This window comes from Schistocerca serialis, chromosome 1 (genome assembly GCF_023864345.2).
Source record: "Schistocerca serialis cubense isolate TAMUIC-IGC-003099 chromosome 1, iqSchSeri2.2, whole genome shotgun sequence".
NCBI classification, from domain to species: domain Eukaryota; kingdom Metazoa; phylum Arthropoda; class Insecta; order Orthoptera; family Acrididae; genus Schistocerca; species Schistocerca serialis.
Window position 1 is genome coordinate 362,333,734 of NC_064638.1, and position 23,510 is coordinate 362,357,243.

Genomic DNA, 23,510 nt, shown 5'->3' on the forward strand with positions numbered 1-23,510 from the left:
CTTTTAGAACAAGTGTGACACGGAAGGTTGCATGTTTATCTTCTAAACTGCAAAAAATATAAAAATGTCGAAAAATTCTCTTTAATGTAGGTTAATTCTTACAAAGAAGAAGATAGCAACCAGCCACTATTAATACTGCTATTTATTTAGGTAAATAGCGCCGTAACCGGTTTCGAACTGACAAGTTCATCATCAGACGTCTGTTCACACTTTACATAATAGTCAGTTTTCAATTTTTTCTTCCACTGGGGCGAAATATTGTTGGTGTGTTGGTGACCTACGCTAGAAAACAGTGTTAGAAGCGCCCTATCTGAAAATAACTAACCACCAAACGATGAAATACAAAGTAAATAAATATGTGAGGTTAAGTGGTTATGGTACTTACGTCGAAAATTCCGCGCGATTTTGTTGCGAAGTTGCAGGATTGTATTTTTCGAATATTCCAAAATACATCCGCACTTACGTATTTTGTACATCAACTTATTGTGCAACGCACATACACATATATATATATATATATATATACACACACACACACACACACACACACACACACACACACACACACACACACACCAAAATGAATTTGCCACATGTGAAGTTATCACAAAGATAGAGATTTACAAATACTACAGTGTCAGAGACGTTCTCTCTCAGAGACATTACAATATACAGATTGCTTTGATTTCACAGTATGACTGTTTTTAAAGAATAACGTGACATAATGAAAAGTAAAACACAAACATAAACCTTAAATTATGAGCATATAATATTACAGATGAAGTTGACAGATTCTTCTTTGTAAGAATTAACCTGCATTAATTGTACACAGCCACGGTCTCACCATGTCAGTTTTAGACAAAATAGCAAAATTCTCTGTGATGAGTCTGTCGAAGAAATATGCTGATTATCACTTAAGCGTCGCCTCTGTCGAATGGGCACGTAAAATTCTGCCTTAAAAATCGTTTTGTTTGTAACGGGAAACAAACCGACACTTTCCGTCAACACTGACATAGAAAGATTGGATGAGCATTATTTGTTTGCGGTCACTGCAGCTACACATCGCAGAAATGAAATCGCAAATATGCGCCGAAACAGTAGAGAAAATTTGGTGACTAATCTTACGAAGGAAGCCGCTATACAACGGGTAACCGTCAGAAGGGGAGCTACGTTTTACCAAGATACCCCTCAGGCCAGTTTATCGCTCCAGATTCTTCTACCTCGAGTTCCTTCGCTTTGTGAAGGACGCGCGTCAGCGTCCACGTAGGACACTCCGGTCGCCGCCTCGCAGCCAGTGATCCCGGGCCCATTCTCCGCGGCCAGAGGTGCCGCCGCCGACTTAATGGTTGCCTCTAAAAGGACTGTGTTATGGCCTCATAGTCGGAGGAGATTTCTCCGCGCTACCGGCACGCTGCCATATACGACGACTGTCTATAAGGCTGCAGGAATCCCGCCTCGCTTCACCTCGCCTCGCCGGCCCGTTCATTCAGAGCGCTTTCATGATCGCCGCGGTTATGGAATCCCCATTGTTACTCGTAACTTGTCCCGTCAGCGAGCGGTCCACCCGTAATGAGCGGAACCGGTTTGTTTCCCCTCATTACGCTCAGGCACGTCTGTGTCCCGCTGCCATATCCGGTACCTCCCCCTCACTTTTCTTCAAATGTGTCTCCTTCGACGATAAATTTCTCAGTTTATATATGATACCGTGGAATTCTGTCGAATCTGATGTCCCCTTCTGTCGCTTTACAGCAGTGATTGTGCTGAGGAAGGTCAACTAGTTTCATTTCCAAAGAACTGGATTGGTTGTTTTCGAATGATTCGATACTGTCTAGGTACATTTCTGTTTTCTCCCGATACAGCATCACGTATCACTGCTTTTTGGTGCAGGTCAACTAAAATGTGTCCTGTCATATCTGCTTACTATGTGCAATAGCTAAAACGTAAATGTCGCGTGAAATCTGACTTTTTAGTTTTTCCCGGTGGATTTTTGCAAATAAAAAACTCAGACTTGTAACCCCAAACTATTTCTTCGAAATATCTGTTGGATAGCATCAGGTGCTCAAAATTGTTATTACTACAAGATACGACTGGCGCCATTCGCAGCAGCTAAGAAATCTTTACTGTGTTATTTGTTCCATTTTATGGCTGAGGTTAAACCATTTAGTAGTGTCTCCCGTCTTTGAGTTGGGCTTTATTTTTCTTTGCACATGGATATCTATTTCTATTTTCTTTCTTTCTTTTCGTTGCTACCGCCCCCTTAATTACGCAGCATATCTGGCAAGAGAGTCCTGATGTTGGAGACCTTTGTGTTCCAGTTGCAATATGCGCTGGATGCATATGTTCTGGGAGTCCTTCTTGAAGAAATCTCATGACGCTTGACGAAATGCTCCGGTAGGTATGGGACATCTGCCACCTGGGGAACCAGCTCAATTCGATAGTCTGACGCTAGATCCAATGGCAGCTTAAGGGTTCAGTTTTGGACACGTTAGAGCCCGCGAACGTTCTGTTATACAGCCTTGCCCCAGACGACAGCGGCCATAGGAAATAGTGAGACCAACATTTAGTGGGAATGATGATTGCGGATTGAGAACCGGGTAAAGGTGACACAAGTGTTCCGTAGCCCAACAGCAAATGTTCGTGACATGATAGCAGCACGTGAGACGAGTGTCTATCTTGGAGCCCAAGTACATGATTGTTTTCGTCTACTGGACTGGTGCACTACGGATAGCTCCTGGGAGTAGGGCGACTAGCACTCGAGCTAGTCGTTGATTATGATCTGGGTCTTGTCCAGGTTGTACACCAGACAATTTGTGGTGGGCCAGGCGATGAATTCATCCAACCCTCGTTGCATTTGATGTTGGAGCTCGTGGAGCTCCTGCTTTTACTCAACAGTATCATATCAGCGGCATACACTGTCAAGTGGCCGGTTTAGCCTGGGGTCTGTCACCCGGAAACTGGACATATATAACACAGGTCCCAGTACAGAGTCCTGTGGAACAACGCCACAGATGTTCCGACTTCTAGACAATCCCAACCCATTCTGTATCTGCTGCTAGGAACAGACCAGCTGAACTTGTAGAGTAGACCCCCACAGCTCACTGTATCAAAGATTCGGAAGATGTCAAGTACTATAGCCCCATAGTTCTCACGAAGCTCCATAGCCTCCATGGTGTTCTCCGCGAGTCTCATCAGTTGGTACAGCGTAGAATCGCCTCACCGCCATCTGAACCGCTCATCCGAGAGGACCTGCTCGGTCTGGATGAATCGCTGCAGTGTCTTCAGGCACAACCACTCGAAAATTCGGAAAGTGCTGGAAACAGATTGATCGAATGAAATATTTTGGGGGATGTCTTCGCAGGTTTGGGAACTGGCTATATCTCCGCGTCATTCCAAGTTTCTGGGTATATTCTAGGTCTCGGGACTGGACTATTTGCATCTGAAATCCCCGGATAATGATAAAGATAGAAATGAACGTTTGTGAATAGAAAGAAAGGGGAAAGGCGGAAGAAGTTGGGGAAGTTGTGGAATCCAGATAGTGAAGAATGAAGAACGGAGTGAAACGATGTGGATAACAAAAAGAAGAGTTGTGGATAAAGAAATGAGGATTTGCTTAACTATTGAACGAAGAGGAAACACCATTACGTTAATTGTTGAGACAGGAAAGACTAATCAATATGAAAGGAAATGATTCGGGCTTTGTTAATCCTTTGAGTCCTAACAACAATACGAAATAAATTTTTTCGTAAAATTAACCTTTATCGTAATTATAAACAATGACCACAACAAGAACTCTTCAAAAATTGTTTATGTAGATGGTTTCACTTTGGAGCCACTGGGAAGTACAGTTATCATCTTCCCACCATTTCCCGTGGAAACAAGTTCAGAAACACTTCTACAGGAAATTCACAGCTTACATTAACATATTGTCCTACCTCTTCAGAGAAGCACTGCACAGTCGCTAATTTGTACGATGTGAACCATCCTGTTTCTGAGTTTATCATGGCAGGCTCATCTTCACTGTCGCCATCAACGTCGCCACGAACAGCATTTTCAACGAGTAGTTCAGCAACTGGCAAAGAAGTTGAAGTTCCTGGTGTTCTTGCCTTATGGAGGATATTCACAGAAGCATCCACAGGGTCACTATGTGCCTCAGATGTCTCTGAATCCAAATAACTGTAATTTCTTCTAAAAGAAGGACGACTAGACCATGGGTGATGCCTCGAAACTTCCATGAACTTATGATAACAGTCCTAAATACCAAGAAAAAACATGGCCTAAAATTAAATAAATTTACATTTACTTACAAAATTAATGGATGACGGGAGTGAAGTTTGTTTTTAACGAATGCAGGAATTTTATAAAAGACATCATATTTACGCCAGTGACTAACGCTTTCTTTATTTCACGACTGCAGTTTCGGCCTTAGGCCACTATCAAGTGCAGATTTTTGTGACTTTAAGCCATGTAAACTTAAAATGAGCTGACACATTTATCTGTCGTTGTCAATGCTATTAAATACATTCGTCACGCTGTTACATATTGCGATCACACATATTCATATGTCATAACACAACACAGTCTGTGTACACTCATGTTCGTTAGCCCATACTTATGCATAGGTGACTAGTGATGGGCTAACAAACATGAGTGTCTATAGACTTTGTTGTGTTATGACATATGAATATGTGTGCTCGCAATATGTAACAGCGTCATAAATGTACTTGATAGTATTGACAACGACATATAAATGAGTCAGCTCATTTTAAGTTGACATGGCTTAAAGCCACAAAAATCTGCATTTGATAATGGCCTAAGGTCCAAATTTCAATCGTAAAATAAAGAAATTGTTACAGTCACTGGCGTAAATATGATGTCTTTTATAATGTTCTACATGAGTGTAAATCCCAGGTATAAAAAGAATGCAGGAATGTTCTCATGTATAGGAAGATAGTGAACAGTAGTAACATATGTCACTCGGGCTTGAGAGCAGATTACCGTCGCAAAAACGGAGGAGCTGTATGGCTGGGAATAGGAAGCCAGAAAGGTGGAGTGTTTCTGATTGTTCCTGTGATGATCCGCATAGTATGGTTAAGCTGCGTTTCGACGTGTCTGATGTGCGAACTGCAGCGCAATGTTCTGCCACAGGGTACACGAGTCCAAGATTAGAAGTTCTTAGTGTTGGAGTTGATGAGCCCTATGTAAAAAGTTACTGCAATATACTTTTTGTTTTCATCTTAACTTCAATTTTCATCAAGTACTATTTAAAGCTGAGCGTATTGTCAAGAGTGACTCCTAGATAACGTGGATTTCTGTTATATCTCAGCTGTTTCTCTTCGAAACACACCTTTAATTTCTTATTGGTGAATTTGTTATTGAGGTGGAACCTGGGGACATCTGTTTTGTCGGGTGTAACCTCCAGTTTCGCAAGTATTTTCCCACAATTTTTAGGTTTTTGGTCAAGACGCACTCCACAATACCCAGGTCTACGTGTCTTGCAGCAGGAGCCCAAACGGCAGAGTACCACAATTCCCTTGATGTTGTCTTAGGTATGACTGCTATGTGCATTGAAAACCTAGCAGGAACTAGAACTGATCTTTGAGGAAGGCGTTATTAGAACTCGAAAGCTTTTACTGCTTAACGTAGTGCTGGTGAAGTTTCCAATTTTAAGACGTCGGATGACGGAAAAGTTGTAATATTACCTTGCCTTCACATAGTATACTACGCCCCTTTTAGCTCTATAAACACAGTTAAAGTCTTTTGCTAGTTTTTAGATCCTGCTTCAGTAAAAGTTATCAGTGAGAGAGTGTGGCTGGTGCAGCTGCGGTTTGGGCGGGATTATGCCTGTTCAGCAGGCAGGTTTTGGAAATTTTGTGGCTACTTCTGTTATCCAGTGTTCTTTCCAGAAGTTTATAAGTTGTGCTAAGTCAATCAGTGAGTCGGTAGCTTTGAGGTTTGACATTTGGTTTATCTAGTTTTAATATTGTTATAATTTTTGCTCTTTTAACCCTTTCGTGAGCCGTGGGAAACATGCTTCCCACTACAATGAACTCGCTCCTAGTCCCGTGGTATTCACAGTTCCCACCTCTGTACGGTGCTACCACCTAGTGAACAGTACGGGGTACTGCTTCCAATCGGAAGTTCCCTCCGTTTTTGCTGTACCTTCGGGCAGAGGCATTGTATAGCTGGGTGTTGCTCTGTAGAGGAGCCTTTCAGTGCTGTTTGAGTGACATTTTGTGATTTTTTCCTCAAAGCTATAGTATAAGGTATTTACCCACATTTATGAACGAAAACGTAAAATTGGAACGAGGAGAACTCCAGTTTGAAACAAAAGGAGCCATTTCTGCAGTAAAATGGATGGATAACCGTCCAGTCACTTTCCTGTCCTCAATTCATGACCCCTGAGAAACAGCAACAGTGAAAAGGAAAAACAAAAATGGTACTAGCACAGAGATTTCTTGTCCTGAAGTTGTGGCAGAATACAACAAAATGATGGGTGGTGTCGATAAGTTTGATCAATTACGAGAAAGGTATGCTATTGGCAGACGTTCTGTAAAATGGTGGCACCGAATATTTTATTTTCTGGTGGACGTTGCTGCAGTGAACAGTTTTATCCTGTGGAAAATAAGTAAAAGAGAAAGTGGACAGCATGATCAGCTCACATACAGGATCCATCTAGTTAGACAATTGATCGCTGGCTTCTCATCCCAAAAAAGGCGTGGACAAAAACCTGTCTTTCTGGCAAAGAGGGGTAAAGTACCTGAAGATTTTCGTCATGTGGCTGCCCATTTTAGGAGAAACCTACTGGACGTGCCGTCATTGTGGTAGCAATGCTGCGGAAAAGAGCACTCGCTGTGTTTGTACATATTGTCAGATACCACTTCGCGTAGACCCATGTTTCAGAAAATTTCATGGCAAGTAATTGTGAACAATCATTGTAACAAGAGAAGTAAATTTATCAAATAAATACGACATATATTGATAAAGTTGTTTTTATCATTTAACTCCAAGGAAGGGCAGTGGGAAGAATACTTCCCACCTTGTTGTGTGACCTCACTTTCACAGTTGGAGTAAATTTGATATTCTGTATGATAAATATACCTATTTGTTAACTACTATCTGCTCTCCATTCATTAAAAAAAACTGCTCAATAATTTTGCCCACGAAAGGGTTAAATCAGGGGGAATGTTACCTTAAGCTATGCGTGTCCCCTGAGGTCGTAAACAAGTAAGAGCAATGCTGACACGGGGAAATCCCAGTGATCTCCTGGCATATATCGCATCACCAAGCACGAAGTTCTAAGCATATACTTCCTTAAATGCGGCAAGATATGGAAGTTACAGAGCATTAAATCTAGTGACTAGGGTGGATATTCGAACAGTCAGTAAATTAATACTTTATTTTCCACTTTTGTCATTGATTAACACTGTTGTTGTCAGGTGCAATATCCTGATAGATGTAACTTGGGTAGAATGGTGTATGCGGGCCGTGTGGCCGAGCGATTCTAGGCGCTTCAATCTGGAACCGCGCGACCGCTACGGTCGCAGGTTCGAATCCTGCCTCGGGCATGGATGTTTGTGATGATGTCCTTAGGTTAGTTAGGTTTAAGTAGTTCTAAGTTCTAGGTTCAAATGGCTCTGAGCACTATGGGACTTAACTGCTGTGGTCATCAGTCCCCTAGAACTTAGAACTACTTAAACCTAACTAACCTAAGGACATCACACACATTCATGCCCGTGGCAGGATTCGAACCTGCGACCGTAGCGGTCACGCGTAAGTTCTAGGGGACTGATGACCTCAGATGTTAAGTCCCATAGTGCTCAGAGGCATTTTTTTAGAACGGTGTAAATCATAATTGAGCAAAAATCTTCCGAGAATCAGATACTCCTATGCATTACAAGGCAAGAACCGTTCCTATGATTTTGCTTCTAAACTAATATCGTTTACAGAAAATTGAGAATCATTAACCATTTAGCGAGACATTAAAGAACCTAAAATTCTGGACAAGTTGTTCTCCAACACATTCATTACATGAGGCAGTAGAGGTCTATTTTGTATTAACTAATACTGGATAGATAACAAAAAAAGCAAATAACTACAGTAAAATTCCTAGGCTTAATCATCAATAGCGACCGTTAGTGGAGTCGCAGCATAAAGCAAACAGTGAGAAAGTCAGGTGGCCGAGATTTAAAGAAATAATCTTATGAAAATGTATTTCATCCACAGAAGAAGTAGCTTGCAGGGCACTTGTTTGGTCCCATCTAGAGTATTGTTCATCAATCTGGGACACTTACTTGATTGAATTAATAGAAGAGATAGAAAATATCGCTCGAAGAGAAGCGCTTTTCTTCACGGGATCGTTTAGTCGACGCAAGAGCGTTACGGAGATGCTCAACACACTCCAGTACAGACGCTACAAGAGAGGCGTTGTGCTTAACGGAGAGATTTACCATTCAAATTCCGAGAGAGTACATTCCGGGAAGAATGTGGAAACTGGTAATTGCTCCCACGTATCTCTCTCGAAATGGCCACAACGAGAAATTTCTAGAAACAAGGGCAATATGGAGATTTAGTGACAGTCATTCTTCCCACGTGCCATTCGCGAATGGATCAGGGAAGGGAGGAGCAGATAGTGTTACCAGAAGCAGCCTCCGCCACACACCATAAGGTGGCTTGCGGAGCATACATGTAGATGCAGACTTAACCTCATGGAGTACGAGTAATCGTATAAGAACTTATGAACTACACGCTGACGGCAGTAACATTGTACAGTCTCGTGTTGCGTAAAGAGTGGCCGATGGGTGAAAGAGCAGCTCTGTTTACAGTACGGGTAAATTGTGCAGTGTTGCGTTTCTTTCCCCATGGCTTACGCAGGAGCACAGAAACACAGGGAAAAAATTGTGTTTGTAATTCAGTGCGTGAAACTACGGACGAAATGTTTTTCACCATACATGACTCACCCTGTACAATCATGGATGAAAACATACGGTTACGACAAAAAAAAGTTAGCATCAGACCATTCGACAGGGCGACGAAAAAAAGTGCTTTTGCCCAATTCTATAGCCATTATTCGACGTGGTGCGTGCAAACGCTCGTCCCACGCGAAAAAGAAAATACGAAGAATGGTGAGTGGTTCGCCCACTCTGGTCTGGCGCCGGCTCATTACCGGCGTTATAAGTCCAGTTTAGAGGCAAAGGAGGTGACGGGTGGCGCACACAAAGTGTGTAGGGGCGCCGAGGACAGCCGAATAAATGGTCAGCGGCCTGGGCGATGTTTACGACGGGGACGCGGCAGCGGCAGCGGCTAGCCTGCTGCGTCGGTCACATAACTCACAGGGGACCTCTCTGTGGGGTCGCAGCCTCGCGGGTTCGTTGCCTCCAACTTGACCTCGCCCCGGGCTCTGGATCTGAACCCTGGCTCGCGGCAGGGGGAAGCTCAACGGGGAATCGGAAAATGGTACTGCTTGGACCACAGACATCATTAAACCTTGTTGAGCACCACCTCAGGTTTAGCAGGCGACCCTTCGATACGTATTGTTGCTTCCTTAGCGATGAGAGAGATGGGGATATCGCCAGCCAAAATTTTCACGATGGAGAATAGAACACTATAGGCTGTTTCAAGCACTGACTCCAGTGTCGCGCAGGAGCCAGCGGCCCCGTTATCAGTTAGGCAGGTAGGTAGGCAGGCTGCCGTCGCCACATATGCTTCGGCCCATTCCTCGGATACCACGTCAGGTAGCCTATCGGCTTTAGCTGAGATCAGTCTCGAGGTATTAAAGGCAACCTGAGAAAGTAGCCGAGGGGATCACTGCACCACTTAGCCCTATAGACGGATCTTAGAGCGCATCTTGTAAAACGGCGTTTCATTCTTCATTTTTTTGCGTAGAAACTTGTAAAAAGGCTCTTAGTAAAACACATAATATCTATGATTAATTAACAAACGTTGATTATAATCCAAAGACTGTACACATCAAAAGTAGAAAGCAAACTTCTATAAGAAAGCTACGTACATTTTTCTAAAGAGAAACAAATGATTCGTGAAGGGAGCGGAGGCATCCTCTTCTAATGTTTCACCTCTCTGTTGTCTGCCCCTGGTAGCTGAGTGGTCAGCGCGACGGAATGTCATACCTAACGGCCTGGGTTCGATTCCCGGCTGGATCGGAGATTTTCTCCGCTCAGGGACTGGGGGTTGTGTTGTCGTTATCATCATGATTTCATCCCCATCGACACGTAGGTCGCCGAAGTGGCGTCAACTCGAAAGACTTGCACCAGGCGAACGGTCTACCCGACGGGAGGCCCTAGCCACACGGCATTTCCATTTACTTCTCTGTTAGCACTCGATGTACTAAGAGGTAGATGTATCGGGAAACGGTGCTCACATTGTTTGAAGGCAAAGTGACCGAAAGCGTCTCGCGTCATGTCGTTTATATATTCTGTTCTCCACAAGTAGAACCAGCAGATCTGTTTTTTTTATTATGTCCCATCGTATATTTACTACCACCTTTTATGTGGATGTCACAATAGTACTTTTACGGTCAACGAACCTTGAAACGGTGACGACGCTCAGTAGCCACAAGGGTCTGATGCATCGAAGGAACGTACCAGGACTGAGATTTTCACTCTGCAGCGGAGAGCGCGCTGATATGAAACTTCCTGGCAGATTAAAACTGTGTGCCCGACCGGGACTCGAACTCGGGACCTTTGCCTTTCGCGAGAAAGTGCTCTACCATCTGAGCTACCCAAGCACGACTCACGTCCCTCCCTCACAGCTTTACTTTCGCCGGTATCTCGTCTCCTACCTTCCAAACTTTACAGAAGCTCTCCTGCAAATCATGCAGGACTAGCACTCCTGAAAGAAAGGATATTGCGGAGACATGGCTTAGCCACAGCCTGGGCGATGTTTCCAGAATGAGATTTTCACTCTGCAGCGGAGTGCGCGCTGATATGAAACTTCCTGGCACATTAAAACTGTGTGCCGGACCGAGACTCGAACTCGGGACCTTTGCCTTTCGCGGGCATGTGCTCTGCCAGGTTCGCAGGAGAGCTTCTGTAAAGTTTGGAAGGTAGGAGACGAGAGGTACTGGCAGAAGTAAAGTTGTGAGGACGGGGCGTGAGTCGTGCTTGGGTAGCTCAGATGGTAGAGCACTTGCCCGCGAAAGGCAAAGGTTCCGAGTTCGGGTCTCGGTCCGGCACACAGATTTAATCTACCAGGAAGTTTCGTACCAGAACTGGTTTAAAAGTTTAAAGGTAATAATAGTTCTGTATTCAAACAGGATTAATTATACTGGGTGGTTATAATTCAGCTTTCTGTGTTTAATACTTTATAACACCGAAACAAATAACCGTACGAGGACCAGACTTGGTAGCATTAATGTCAAGGACATGGGGAAGAGAAATGATGCAGAATCAGTCCATTTGAAATACTTTTGATGTTTTGAGCCAGTACATCATACCATTACATACCGGTACCATTACTGCTACAGAAGGGGCTCAATATGGCGCCCATCAGTGTCCAGAAGAGCCTGAAAGCGAAGGAGAACGAAGCATGTCCGTGGGTATGCTAGCTACATCTCTTAATATGCTGCGCTTCAGATCAGCACATGTGTGCATGGTCCTCTGGTAAACCCTGTCCTTCAGGTAGCCCACAATTATAGCTGCGGACCGGTCACGTATGTTTATATAGAGGTGAATTCGATAAAAATATGTTAACGTAAACGAATAAAAACAATTCTTTCCAAAAGTCACTTGACATTCACATTGGATCTCACAGTCATTCCCACAGCTTTCATAAACGAAACAAGAAAATTTCATTGAATGTGATAACTCATCAACTAGGGAGGACAGGGGGACTTCAAATCTTAGTTTCTTTCCATGGTTCATGACTGGAAATCAATTAACAGAGTTTTTACTACAGTTGATTGAGGACTGTATAGCCAAACATTGCCAACTAATGACCGGTCCTGTCCCATTAGTGTGACCACCGCCTATGTTCGATGTCAATGTGCAATAACCACTACAAACGGCAGGTGGCGTTACTAGCAGGGTAGGGTATATAAAATGTATCGGTGGAGAGGCAGAAAAACAGTGCACTCGACAAAATACGGAAACGGAGAGATCTGTCTCATGTCCAAAAGGTCATGATCAGAGGACTGCGGGCCAAGTATGGAAGCATTTCCAAATTGACTAAGTTTGTAAACTGTTCGCGTTCCGCCGTGGTTGAAGTATACTACCACCGAGGCAACTGAGGCGCACCGCGGGCCACAGTGCAGCTGTTGAGCAACTGACCACCCAGATAACCCAAGGGCTACTAACAGTGTCGCCCCAACGACGGCTCGGCGAACGTTGCTACGTGTGGGCCTCCGCAACAGGCACCTGCTTCTTACAACCATACTGACTGCTGTTCATCGGTGACCAGTACCGCAACCCGACGTCCAGTGAGTGGCGACAGGTTGCCTTTTCAGACGAATCACGTTTTATGCTCCATCTGGAAGACGTCCTTTCGGATGTACGGCCCTGTAACAATTGTCGGAAGGGTCCAGCCCGGAGGATGGAGCTTACGGTCTATGAAACGTTTTCGTGACTTTCCCTGGGTGATCTCGTCATTCCCAAAAGCACAATGCATCAACGCAAATATGTTTCTATTCTAGGGGCAATATCCACAATTACACGCACTGTGTTTTTCCATCAGCACTATGGCATCTTTCAGCAGGATAATGCAACGTGTCACACAGCTAGCAGTGAACGTGTGTGATTCGAAGAGAACCAGGATGAGTCTGTTGTACTCTCCCGGCCAACAAACTCCCCATATTTAAAGCCAATCTAAAATCTATGGGGCTACCTATATCGGGCTGTTCGCGCCGTGGATCCTCAACCGAGATACCTGGCGTAGCTGGCCACAGCACTAGAGTCGGAATGGCTGCACATCCCTGTTGGTAACTTCCACATACTCATTGAGTCTCTTCTTGCACATCCGAGCTGAAAAAGGTGATTATTCAGGCCTTTGATGGGTTTCACATTAATGTGATTGGATCTTTCATTAAAACGACTCATTTATGATAGAAACTCTAATAAAGATTTTAAGTAGTTATAAGATCGTCGCCGGCCGCGGTGGTCTAGCGGTTCTAGGCGCTCAGTCCGGAACCGCGCGACTGCTACGGTCGCAGGTTCGAATCCTGCCTCGGGCATGGATGTGTGTGATGTCCTTAGGTTAGTTAGGTTTAAGTAGTTCTAAGTTCTAGGGGACTGATGACCACAGATGTTAAGTCCCATAGTGCTCAGAGCCATTTGAACCATTTTATAAGATCGTCCTATAACGTCCTAGGGAAACACTAAAACACTCAAATGTTGCCGTATAACTAAGCCGGCGATATTACAAGAAAAAAAAAGGAAACGGATCCAAATGGTGTTCGTCCTGCCACAAAGCTGACGGCCTTCAGTGAAATCCTTTCTCGACATGAAGTTTCTTCTCGTACATGTTTTGTAGAGATCTTATTTGCATTAGTTTCCAGTATAGTAGAGGAATACATTTGATAACAACTATTTGAATTGAATTCATCTTCTGGGTTCCTGCACTATGATAACGGACATTGTCACGAAGCCTGTAGTTTCTCTTCAGGGGTTAGACGACTCAACCTCCAGAAACCAGTGCCACAAAGTGATGACCCCATTACACGTAATTAGTGGCAGTTGGGTGCAGGACGTCTTGCTGCATTCTTTCTACGTCGAGTAACAAACTCATTTCGTTATGTACTAAATATTTGGTCAAGAAGAACGCGGAAACTAAACCGAACTACTCATATCCTGCCCAGTAGTATCCATTTTTTCTTATAAAAGCAGAACTATTCACCAAGATTCCGAAACGTCATAGAGTCTTGTGAAGAAAAGAGACATGATTCTGAAGACATCAACAAAAGTGGATTCCACAAAATCTTTCAGGAATGTTTCAAATGGCTCTGAGCACTATGCGACTTAACTTCTGAGCTCATCAGTCACCTAGAACTTAGAACTACTTAAACCTAACTAACCTAAGGACATCACACACATCCATGCCCGAGGCAGGATTCGAACCTGCGACTGTAGCGGTCGCTCGGTTCCAGACTGTAGCGCCGAGAACAGCACGGCCACTCCGGCCAGCCTTTCAGGAATGTCACAGACGTAAAATAAAGTGCATGGAACATAAAATAGTCTACAGTGGAAGACGCCATGTCAATCCTGTCCACAATATCTCGTGGCAAAAGTTTTACTCATCCGTTTCAAAAATTCGCGTTTATTGTTTTATTTTCAGTCACTCTTGAATTTGTTCCTTAACAAAAATTCATTTTTATTTTGCACGGTGTTTATTATTACAGTTCGTTGAGGCACACACTGGAGCCAATGATTTTTCTCAGTATCTTTTTATCTATTAGTTCTAGTTTACAGCGTCGTCCCTATCTGAAGCACTCAGTGCTGAAGACCTCACTACAGTGGTGTAAAGACGGAGTTTTGGGGCGAGAATAAGGGATTTAGATGAGAAAACGTTCTTAAAGAGATGATAGGTGTTCGAAAACTTAATGCACCTACCTTGTAGGTTCATTGCAAGGTTGTCATTGATTTTCGGTGAAAGGTGTTAGTTTTCCATATTAAGGAGTTACAAAATGAGAACGTATCTGGCGCGTTTGTGATGTTTGTGAGAGAATCTTCCACGTTGATAGTGATCTTGAGTTCTACTTTAGCTTTTAGAGAGTTGGTAAGTAGCTTCTTCTACACTGGATGCCATAAGTGTGCAGCCATCTCTAATTTGAGCTATATTTTGCCCTCGTACATATTGATAAGTTAATAAAGTTCGTATTTTTTTCTGCATTGTGGGTACCATAGAAAGAAATTTACTGAAAGTACTTTATAGGATTCTGTCTTTTAGGCCATTTTCAAGTGATTTTCTCCAGTAGAGACCTGTGCCTTATGCATTAAAGTGTCATTGTCTTGAAATTTATGTGTTATTTTCGTTTTAAGTCACACATATGCTATCTTGTTAATTTCACAGCTTAAAACGCCAAGCTGTCAAACTAACTAGACAGCATGTGCCTGGACCAAAACGAATAGAACACATAAATTTACAAAGGCTGCTCTTTTAATGCGTAGGGCACATTTTTCTACTGCATAAAATCACTTGAAAATTACCTAAAAGGCAGAGACTAGTTGTGTACCAATGAAATAAATAGAGTAGAAGAGGTAAAAATGTATCTGATTGTAAAGACGGGAATATTCTAATTCTGAAAATTTCTGTCTTTGCATCTTTTTTTTAGACTTACACTTGGAGACAAGAATGAGGTGGAACACATACAAGGTGCTTTAAATAAAGTGTGACACATTCCTACGGGAGGTAGTATTGGTCAAAAATAGAAGAAAAGTTCCTGTAATGATACGTCCAGAAAGCAGTATCTGTGGAGATATGTGTCAAACTCTCCTCTCGTTCCCATCTGTCTGCAACGTAGAAGTAGACAGCATAGACAGCGCTGCGTGTTGTTATCACACGCATGCTGACACATCCTTCTACCCTTCTTCGCAGTGAATCACGCAATCTTTCAAGTACACCTGGCTCCATTCGGATTGCGTTACACGCATTGGTCACACCCTCCAGTGATGTCAGCACGTCGTCGATAGGTTGGGCATGCACCAATGCCTTTAAATGTTCCCATAGCCACCAGAAACCCAACGTATTGACGTCCACTGAACGGAGAGGCCATGCCACCGGACATCCTAGTGCAGTCTACCACCCACGCTACGTTGTTGTGAGGTACTGTCTCACGATCAGTATCAAATAGTGTGGTGCCCCCTCGTCCATAAAGTACGGTCGTTGTCTTTCCGGAACGACAACGTTCTCCAATAACGGTGGCAGTTTATCACCTAGAAATATGTAACACACAGCAGCTGTCAATATGTTTGGTAAAGTGTATGACCCTATGCGTCTCTCACCGACAGTACCTGTCGTACATTAGTACTGAAGCGATCCTGAAGCCTCGCCTCCATGATTTCTCGAGGATTTGCATTGCTCACATCTGCATATTGTGATACTTTACTGTGCCATCTCTTGTGAGTGCGAGTATTACACTCAGGTAGAACGGCCCTTATCTCAACAGGCATTGGGTTCTGGACATACGATCGTAGTTATTTTTATTCGAGTTCTGACCTGTACTACCTGCTATAGGTATATGTATTTTTTTTAAACATCCTGTATATTGTGCATCAGAAGAACACTTAGTTCACTTTGATTGGATAATTAGTTTCTGAGATATTCTTCATTACAGAAAGGTGGTTAATCGCTGAAGTTGAAACGCATTTGTTCATTTGGTGTGTGCTCACTTCACCACGTTGTAGTGGTGGCGCTAGTGATCCTAATGCGTTTTCACAGTTCTTAGTTTGTGACGTCACCACGAAGACACCGAGAGTCTTCGGCCACCCGGCAGTGTACAGTCGTCTACATCCACCGTGTAAGGCAGTACCGCGCACGGGACACGGCAGCTCGCGCCACCATAACTCACAGAGGGTGCCGATGGCTGGGACTCGCTACACGCCTACGCAGCGCCTGGCCAGGGCCATATGCGTCTCTATCCCGTATAAGTCCTAATTGCTTACAAGCGGTATTTATTAGTAGGGGGTTGCCGCGGCTATGGAAACTAGTCGCCGGCGATAAATCGCGGCGGGCAGGCCCTGGCGGCCGACAAGGGCCGACCACCAGGACCAGGGCTGAGGGGAATGCCCTCTGCGTCTGCGACTCTCGTATTGTATTCGGGAACCGGCCGGCATTAGCGATTTAAAAGGGCAAACCCGGCGGCCGGGCTACAGCCTGCCCGCTAAGGCGGGGTCCGGTCGCGCAGTCTCCCGGAAGCGGCTGCCGCAGCTGTCTCGGGTTTGGACCCACCTCTTCTTCGCCATTCTGATGCAGTATTTTTCCTCCAGGTAGTCACCACTCAGAAGTACCACATCTCACTGCAGTTCCTTATCTCTGTATCTTTGGTTAGTAACAATACTGACGTGTCGCCCGCACGCTATTGTCTCGGGATCCTCGGTCGACTTTTCTGAGATTTCGCCAGAACGAGCGGCTGGCATTATCCGTGGTTCACTCTCAACTACTGATGGAGGACTCGAGTCGAGCCCGCGGCCGGAGATTACACAAGGTGTGATGGGTATAAGTGCAGATTCGGTTTGTATGTGGTACCCTAATATGTATAAATATCAGTGCACTCGTTGTTTTTTTTTCTCTGCGCCATGCAGGCTTCCCGGAAACACATGACAAAATTTACTACCTGATGTTTCCTGCACGGTCGTAGCTCCACCACTAAGTGGACTACGCCTTCATTATAGACTAACCGTTTTGCGTCCACACGTCAACACCTCAACACCTGACATGCCACCCAGAGGCAATAATCTGTAATGGTTTGCTCCTGTCGCCTGTACGTGGAGGTACTAGCCAACCCAAAAATATACTACTCCTCATAGCTCTAATTATTATTCTGAAAATGAAGTAAATACAGATATAATGTTGTTCAGAACACTGTCCTCAGCCACCAATAGAAATACCTGCAGATATACCCGCTACATCCTGTGTGTACATACTCCTATAAAATATCTGAACAGTCCCCTATGGTGGTGAATTGAACACTATTTGTCAAGAAAGGCGGACGCGCCATTGTAAACGGCGACGGAGCAGAGAAGCAATAACAGCAGAGCCCCTTGCTCAGGGAGAGCTGTAACTTTGAACGTGTACTGGTCACTGGATGCCATTAGTAAGAAATCCATCAGGGACATTTCAAGGCTTTTAAAACTGCCCTGATCAACTGTTGGTGAATTACTGTGAAGTGGACGCGAAGGAACAACCATAGATAAACCGATACCAGACAGACCTCGTGTACTGACTGATGGGGACCGTCGGGCATTGCTGAGGGTGTTTGTACGAAATCACGTGAATTCAGCGGAAGGAATCACTCAAATGACCCAGAGAACTACCAACGGTCCAGCTACGACAATGACGGTGCGTAGGGAGTTAAAAAGAATGTGATACAATAGTCGAGCATTGTATCATGTATAATGCCAGCAGTGACATACAAAGGAGGTGGTATTGCGGTATGGGCGGTCGTGTTTCGTGGCAGCGGTAGTCCCATTATTGTGTTTCAGAAAACGCTAAATTTTACAGCACTGTGCATTGAACAGAGTGAAGGAACAGTGCGGAGATGATATTTGTGTCAGCATGATAATACACTCTGTTATAAAGTAGCATCTGTAAGGCAATGATTTGTGGACAATAGTATTCCTGGAACAGACTGGCCCGCTCATAGTCGACCGCTCCAGACTCCACATCCCACATCTCTACTTCCTCTGGTTTCGTCTCTTGAGGAAAAATGGGCTGCCATTTCTCCACTGACATTCTGACATCTCACTGAAAGTGCCTTTAGCAGAGTTCAAGCCGTCATGAAATCGAACGGTGGACGCACCCCCATACCAATAGGCCCTAGATGTGCGAATACTGTTGATCAGACTGCGTACCTGCCGCGTCACCGTCTGAGCGCTTTTCTCGTGTCATTACCGCTGGAGTTCTTTCATTGTTACCTACAACGGTCCTTGGATGCAACACGACAATCCAGGATCCCATTACCCTGACGCTTTCTTCTATCTTGCTAAAATTATTGTCATGGTTGTTAATTCCGGCATCTTTCCCTCACAGTGAGAACTTGAGTATCGGCGAATTTTATTATGTGCTGAGACTGGAAACGGTAGGCAGTAGGTACGGACCAAGTCGTTGTGTAAAAATAACAACTGAAGTATGTTTGGATCCAGTACTGCTTTTCCCAAATTCTGCCCACGCACGGGTTCCCGGGTTCGATTCTCGGCGGGGTCAGGGATTTTCTCTGCCTCGTGATGGCTGGGTGTTGTGTGCTGTCCTTTGGTTAGTTAGGTTTAAGTAGTTCTAAGTTCTAGGGGACTGATGACCATAGATGTTAAGTCCCATGGTGCTCAGAGCCATTTGAACCATTTGAACCCAAATTCTGCGTATACCAAGCGTATTATTCCAACTGAAGCAAGTGCTCATTACATTTCTCGTGAACTAAGCTTATCAGTGGTTCACAACACCTCAAGCATAGCGTTTAATGTCCCTACTCTCTGTGTAGATCTTCATATCTATTCCATAAGACAGGCACTTAACGGTGAGTGGTGAACGGTACTTCCTCTACGGTTATTTCCCTGTAGGTAACTCTAATTTCTTTGATCTTACCTTCATGATTATTTTGTGCTACTCTGTTACACAACGTAAAGCTGCTCGCGCAGTAAAAACGTATCTCTAGATTTAGAAAGCGACTGTACAATAATGCGATAACTGTCGTCATGAGTAGTTTCTTAAGACGGGTAATCAAATGAAAACGAGGAAGATAAAAAAATTAAATGAACTTTTAAAACATTTACCCCTCTGCGGGACAAAACGGTCAATGTCTTAATGGAAAAATGCTTGCAGGTGCCTGCAGAACGATGATTGTACCCAGCCGTGCACCTCTTCTTCCGAAGCAAATCGACCTTGGCAACATGTGGGCGGGCATTATCTTGCAACAAAATGATGTCGTCCTTCAGTGTCATCCGTCAACATTCTCGGGCGTTTGCACTTGATGATTTTTTTTCAATTTTTGCAATGTGTCCACACACCGCTGTGCGTTAAACGTGGCGCCTTGTTACTGAAATTCAACGAGCAAGAAAAAGATCACATGAATTTCCCACAGTTGGTGTGTCTGTCGTTTCGCATACGCTACAAAACTTTCGCCGGGGAGCACTTACACGTCGTCAATGCAGTCCCGATTTCTCCCTATGGGATTTCCATATTTTTGAAGCCCTGAAGAAACACATTCGTGGCCGTCGATTTGCACGCCTAGGTACAGTCGTAGTTCTGTAGGCATCCGAAAACATTTTTCCATGAAGGCACTGACCATCTTGTTTGACAGTGGGATAACCACCAGTCAAAATGATGAACATACAAAAACTTAATGTATTAACAGTTACGGTAATTTTTTGGAACTAATAAACAGTTTACTTAATTTTTTTCCTCTGTTTCCTTTTCATTTGGCTCGTCTTATAGAAGTATCCATCATTTATTCTTTGTTGAAGGAGATTTTCGTAACTACTTCTTGCTAATCTTTGTGTCCACTATGTAAGCATCGTATTTTTTATATTAATACGGATATTCGCGTTTTTGTGATTCCTCCTCCTTCTCCTTTCCAGCCTATCCCCGGCACTCTCCTCTCCTCTCCTCTCCTATCTCTCTCTCTCTCTCTCTCTCTCTCTCTCTCTCTCTCTCTCTTCTCTCTGAAAATACCTGTGGTATGTTTTAGTTCAAGTTTTCTTTTATTCAGAAAGTTGATGCGAAAAGATTTATGTGTAGCATTAGTTTTTAATTTTGTTATATGTTACTCTTCGGCTAAGATCTCATATAGCTGTCTCTAGCTCTGTTTTAAACAGAGCTACACTCACATTCATTAAATGCTTACAAAGTGAAGTGAACTCTAATGATTTTTTCCTGTTGTTTCTAGGAAAGCAGCCGGGAGGAGAGCTGCCAGCAGCAAGGTAAGAAAATGAGTGTTGCCTCACCACAACCATACTGCTTGCTGCATGTCGGATGTCGATGGACGTGACACGTGTCAGAACGTCGCGGCATCACATGACTGCCACGCGGCTGGGCATCCGAAAGCTTTTCATCAGTCTGCCGTCCTTCTGTCAAAACAAATTTTTATTCTGATGTTCTTGATTGGTGGACAAGTTGAAAGCCAGACATACTTCTCTCCGACAGAAGATAACCTTACCGAGGCTGTTCCCAAAGAAAATTCTTTAAAGGATTTTCATGGTATTTCAGCAGTGTGTATACTTTCGAATTTCTCATTTAATAACGAAACTTTACAAGGTATCTTACAGCTAAGGTATATTGATCTTCTATTCTGAATATGTAATATAAGCTATTAAAAAGGCTGTAGTAAACCAAGAAAAAATCATGTATATATTTCTTGCGTTTGATGATACCGTACTTAGCTAACATGAATGTCACGTGATATGTCATAACGAACATACGAAACCCAAGTCCCACTCACCATCATTTTATCTGGTATTGCACACGTAATGCCAATGCAGAGTGTCGCTATGTCGAACTGGTTACGGCGATATTTCTAAGCCACATAGGAATCAGTACACCGTCATCTGTGATGCATCCATCCACGGCGGAAGACGTGTCTTTAACTTGCGGTGTAGCAGGATGTAGCGGCCCTAAAGCCGGACGAATTTTCAGAGAAAGGTTTCAAAAAATGGTTCAAATGGCTCTGAGCTCTATGGGACTTAACATCTATGGTCATCAGTTCCCTAGAACTTAGAACTACTTAAACCTAACTAACCTAAGGACACCACACACATCCATTCCCGAGGCAGGATTCGAACCTGCAACCGTAGCGTTCACGCGATTCCAGACTGAAGCGCCTAGAACCGCACGGCCACACCGGCCGGCAAAGAAAGGTTTCGCGACAGGTGTCATCCTAGCCGCAAGTCAAGTCAAGTCAACGATATATGAAACCTCGGTACAAACTGAGGAGGGAAGATGCTATTGCCTTGAACGTTGCATAATGTACCGCAGAGATATCTGAGAGAGCATGGCAGGATCTTTTTACTCCTTTGTGGCGCTTGCACTCAGACTGGTAGTCATCACTTTGAACGATTTGTCAGGGCTTAATTTATTCGTATAATGTGCATCTTGTTAGTGTTAGCAATAATTAGTGTTCATTTCCGATCATTGGTTCCTAATCTCAGAGTACTCAGTTTAGGATATGAGCCTACAGCTGACACTGGTTCCTAACCTTCAACGGCATTAGTCTGTAGGAACTGGAAAGGACGTCCGTTACTAGAACAACAATCTTCGAAATCCAATCTCTTTTATCACTCAATCTGTTGGGGACTTACTTTAGTGCTTGCATAACAAAAATGGTTCAAATGGCTCTGAGCACTATGGTACTTAACTTCTGAGGTCATCAGTCCCCTAGAACTTAGAACTACTTAAACCTAACTAACCTAAGGACATCACACACATCCATGCCCGAGGCAGGATTCGAACCTGCGACCGTAGCGGTCGCGCGGTTCCAGACTGTAGCGCCTAGAACCATTCGGCCACCCCGGCTGGCGCTTCCATAACATTTTCATTGCACAATAACATCACTAGCTTAGAAACTGGGTTATTAATTCTTCATGGTGTTTTCTAGAAACCATCAAGAACGAGAACTCTCAAGTATGCGGAACGAGTCAAGGTACTCATTAACACGATACAAAAGACTTTGTGAGAACGTAATGTGTACAGTGCATTATCAATAAACTATTACTACGGTACTAATGCTCTTTAAGCTTGTGTCATCTAAATTCAGTAAATAGTGTAAATTAGTAAGAAAGATGCTCCGTTGATAAAAGCTACTGCCTCCTTAGTTTTCTTATATTACACACCTGATGTTTATCGGTCATTAGAAGTTTAATATTTACTTGATTACAGCGGTATTTTTCAAAGAAAATATTTTCCTAAATTTATAAATACTGAGTCCTACTTACAGCACATTACTACTTTTCTTACAGATTTAAAGCACACAGTGCTACTTGCTATGCTGTTAACAGAATTTGCCAGTAGCTGAATCTAGGAATTTAATTTACACAAAAAGTGACTAATGAGGCATTTTTTTAAATTTTCTTTTGAACTAGATGGTATTCGGAGTTTCTTGCTTTGTATTAGACGGTAGCTTGTGAATATCTTACCACCAGACCATGCGACTCAAGTCTGATAAGGAGGCAAAGTCTACATGAAAATTACTTTTATTATGTCTTCTACTATGATTATGTATGTCACAGTTGGGCTGAAATTGATTTTTGCTACCAGCAACAAAAACCGTTAAGTAGGAAATTTATTAGGAAGTGGGTGTTAGAATTTCAAAATCCTTGGTGTTTACGATTATCTACTTTACACGACATTCTTATTCCTCGCTTCTGCATTAGGTGCATTTTCTCAAAAAGTGGTTCAAATGGCCTGGTGACATGGCGCATCGTCATCCATAAAAATTCCTTCGTTGTCTGGGAACATGAAGTCCACGAATGGTTTCAAATTGTCTCCAAGTAGACGAACATGTGTATTTCCAGTCAATGATCGGTTCAAATGGTTCAGATGGCTCTAAGCACTATGGGAATTAACATCTGAGGTCATCAGTCCCCTAGACTTATAACTACTTAAACCTAACGACATCACACACATCCATGCCCGAGGCAGGATTCGAACCTGCGACCGTAGCAGCAGCGCGGTTCCTGACTGAAGCGCCTAGAACCGCTCGGCCACAACGGCTTGTATTTTCTCAGAAAATAGTTATACAAGAGAATAGGGACAGACTGTATGCAAAATAAGTCAGCACATTGGTGTTCAGGTTAACTCTGTGGGAAATGCTTCTGAGGGAATAACACGCTGAAGTGAATTCTTAATCAGTTTATCCGTGT

The 23,510-nt window shown here is 43.6% G+C and overlaps 1 protein-coding gene across 1 annotated transcript in view; it reads left to right on the top strand.

Annotated features, from left to right (window-relative positions):
* Positions 1-23,510, top strand: part of LOC126473691 (uncharacterized) — a 1,039,677-nt gene that overhangs the window by 533,195 nt on the left and 482,972 nt on the right. The window contains exon 4 of the mRNA XM_050100967.1: positions 20,543-20,576. The gene's annotated coding sequence lies outside the window, so the exon portion shown is untranslated. The remainder of the gene's footprint in view (positions 1-20,542; positions 20,577-23,510) is intronic.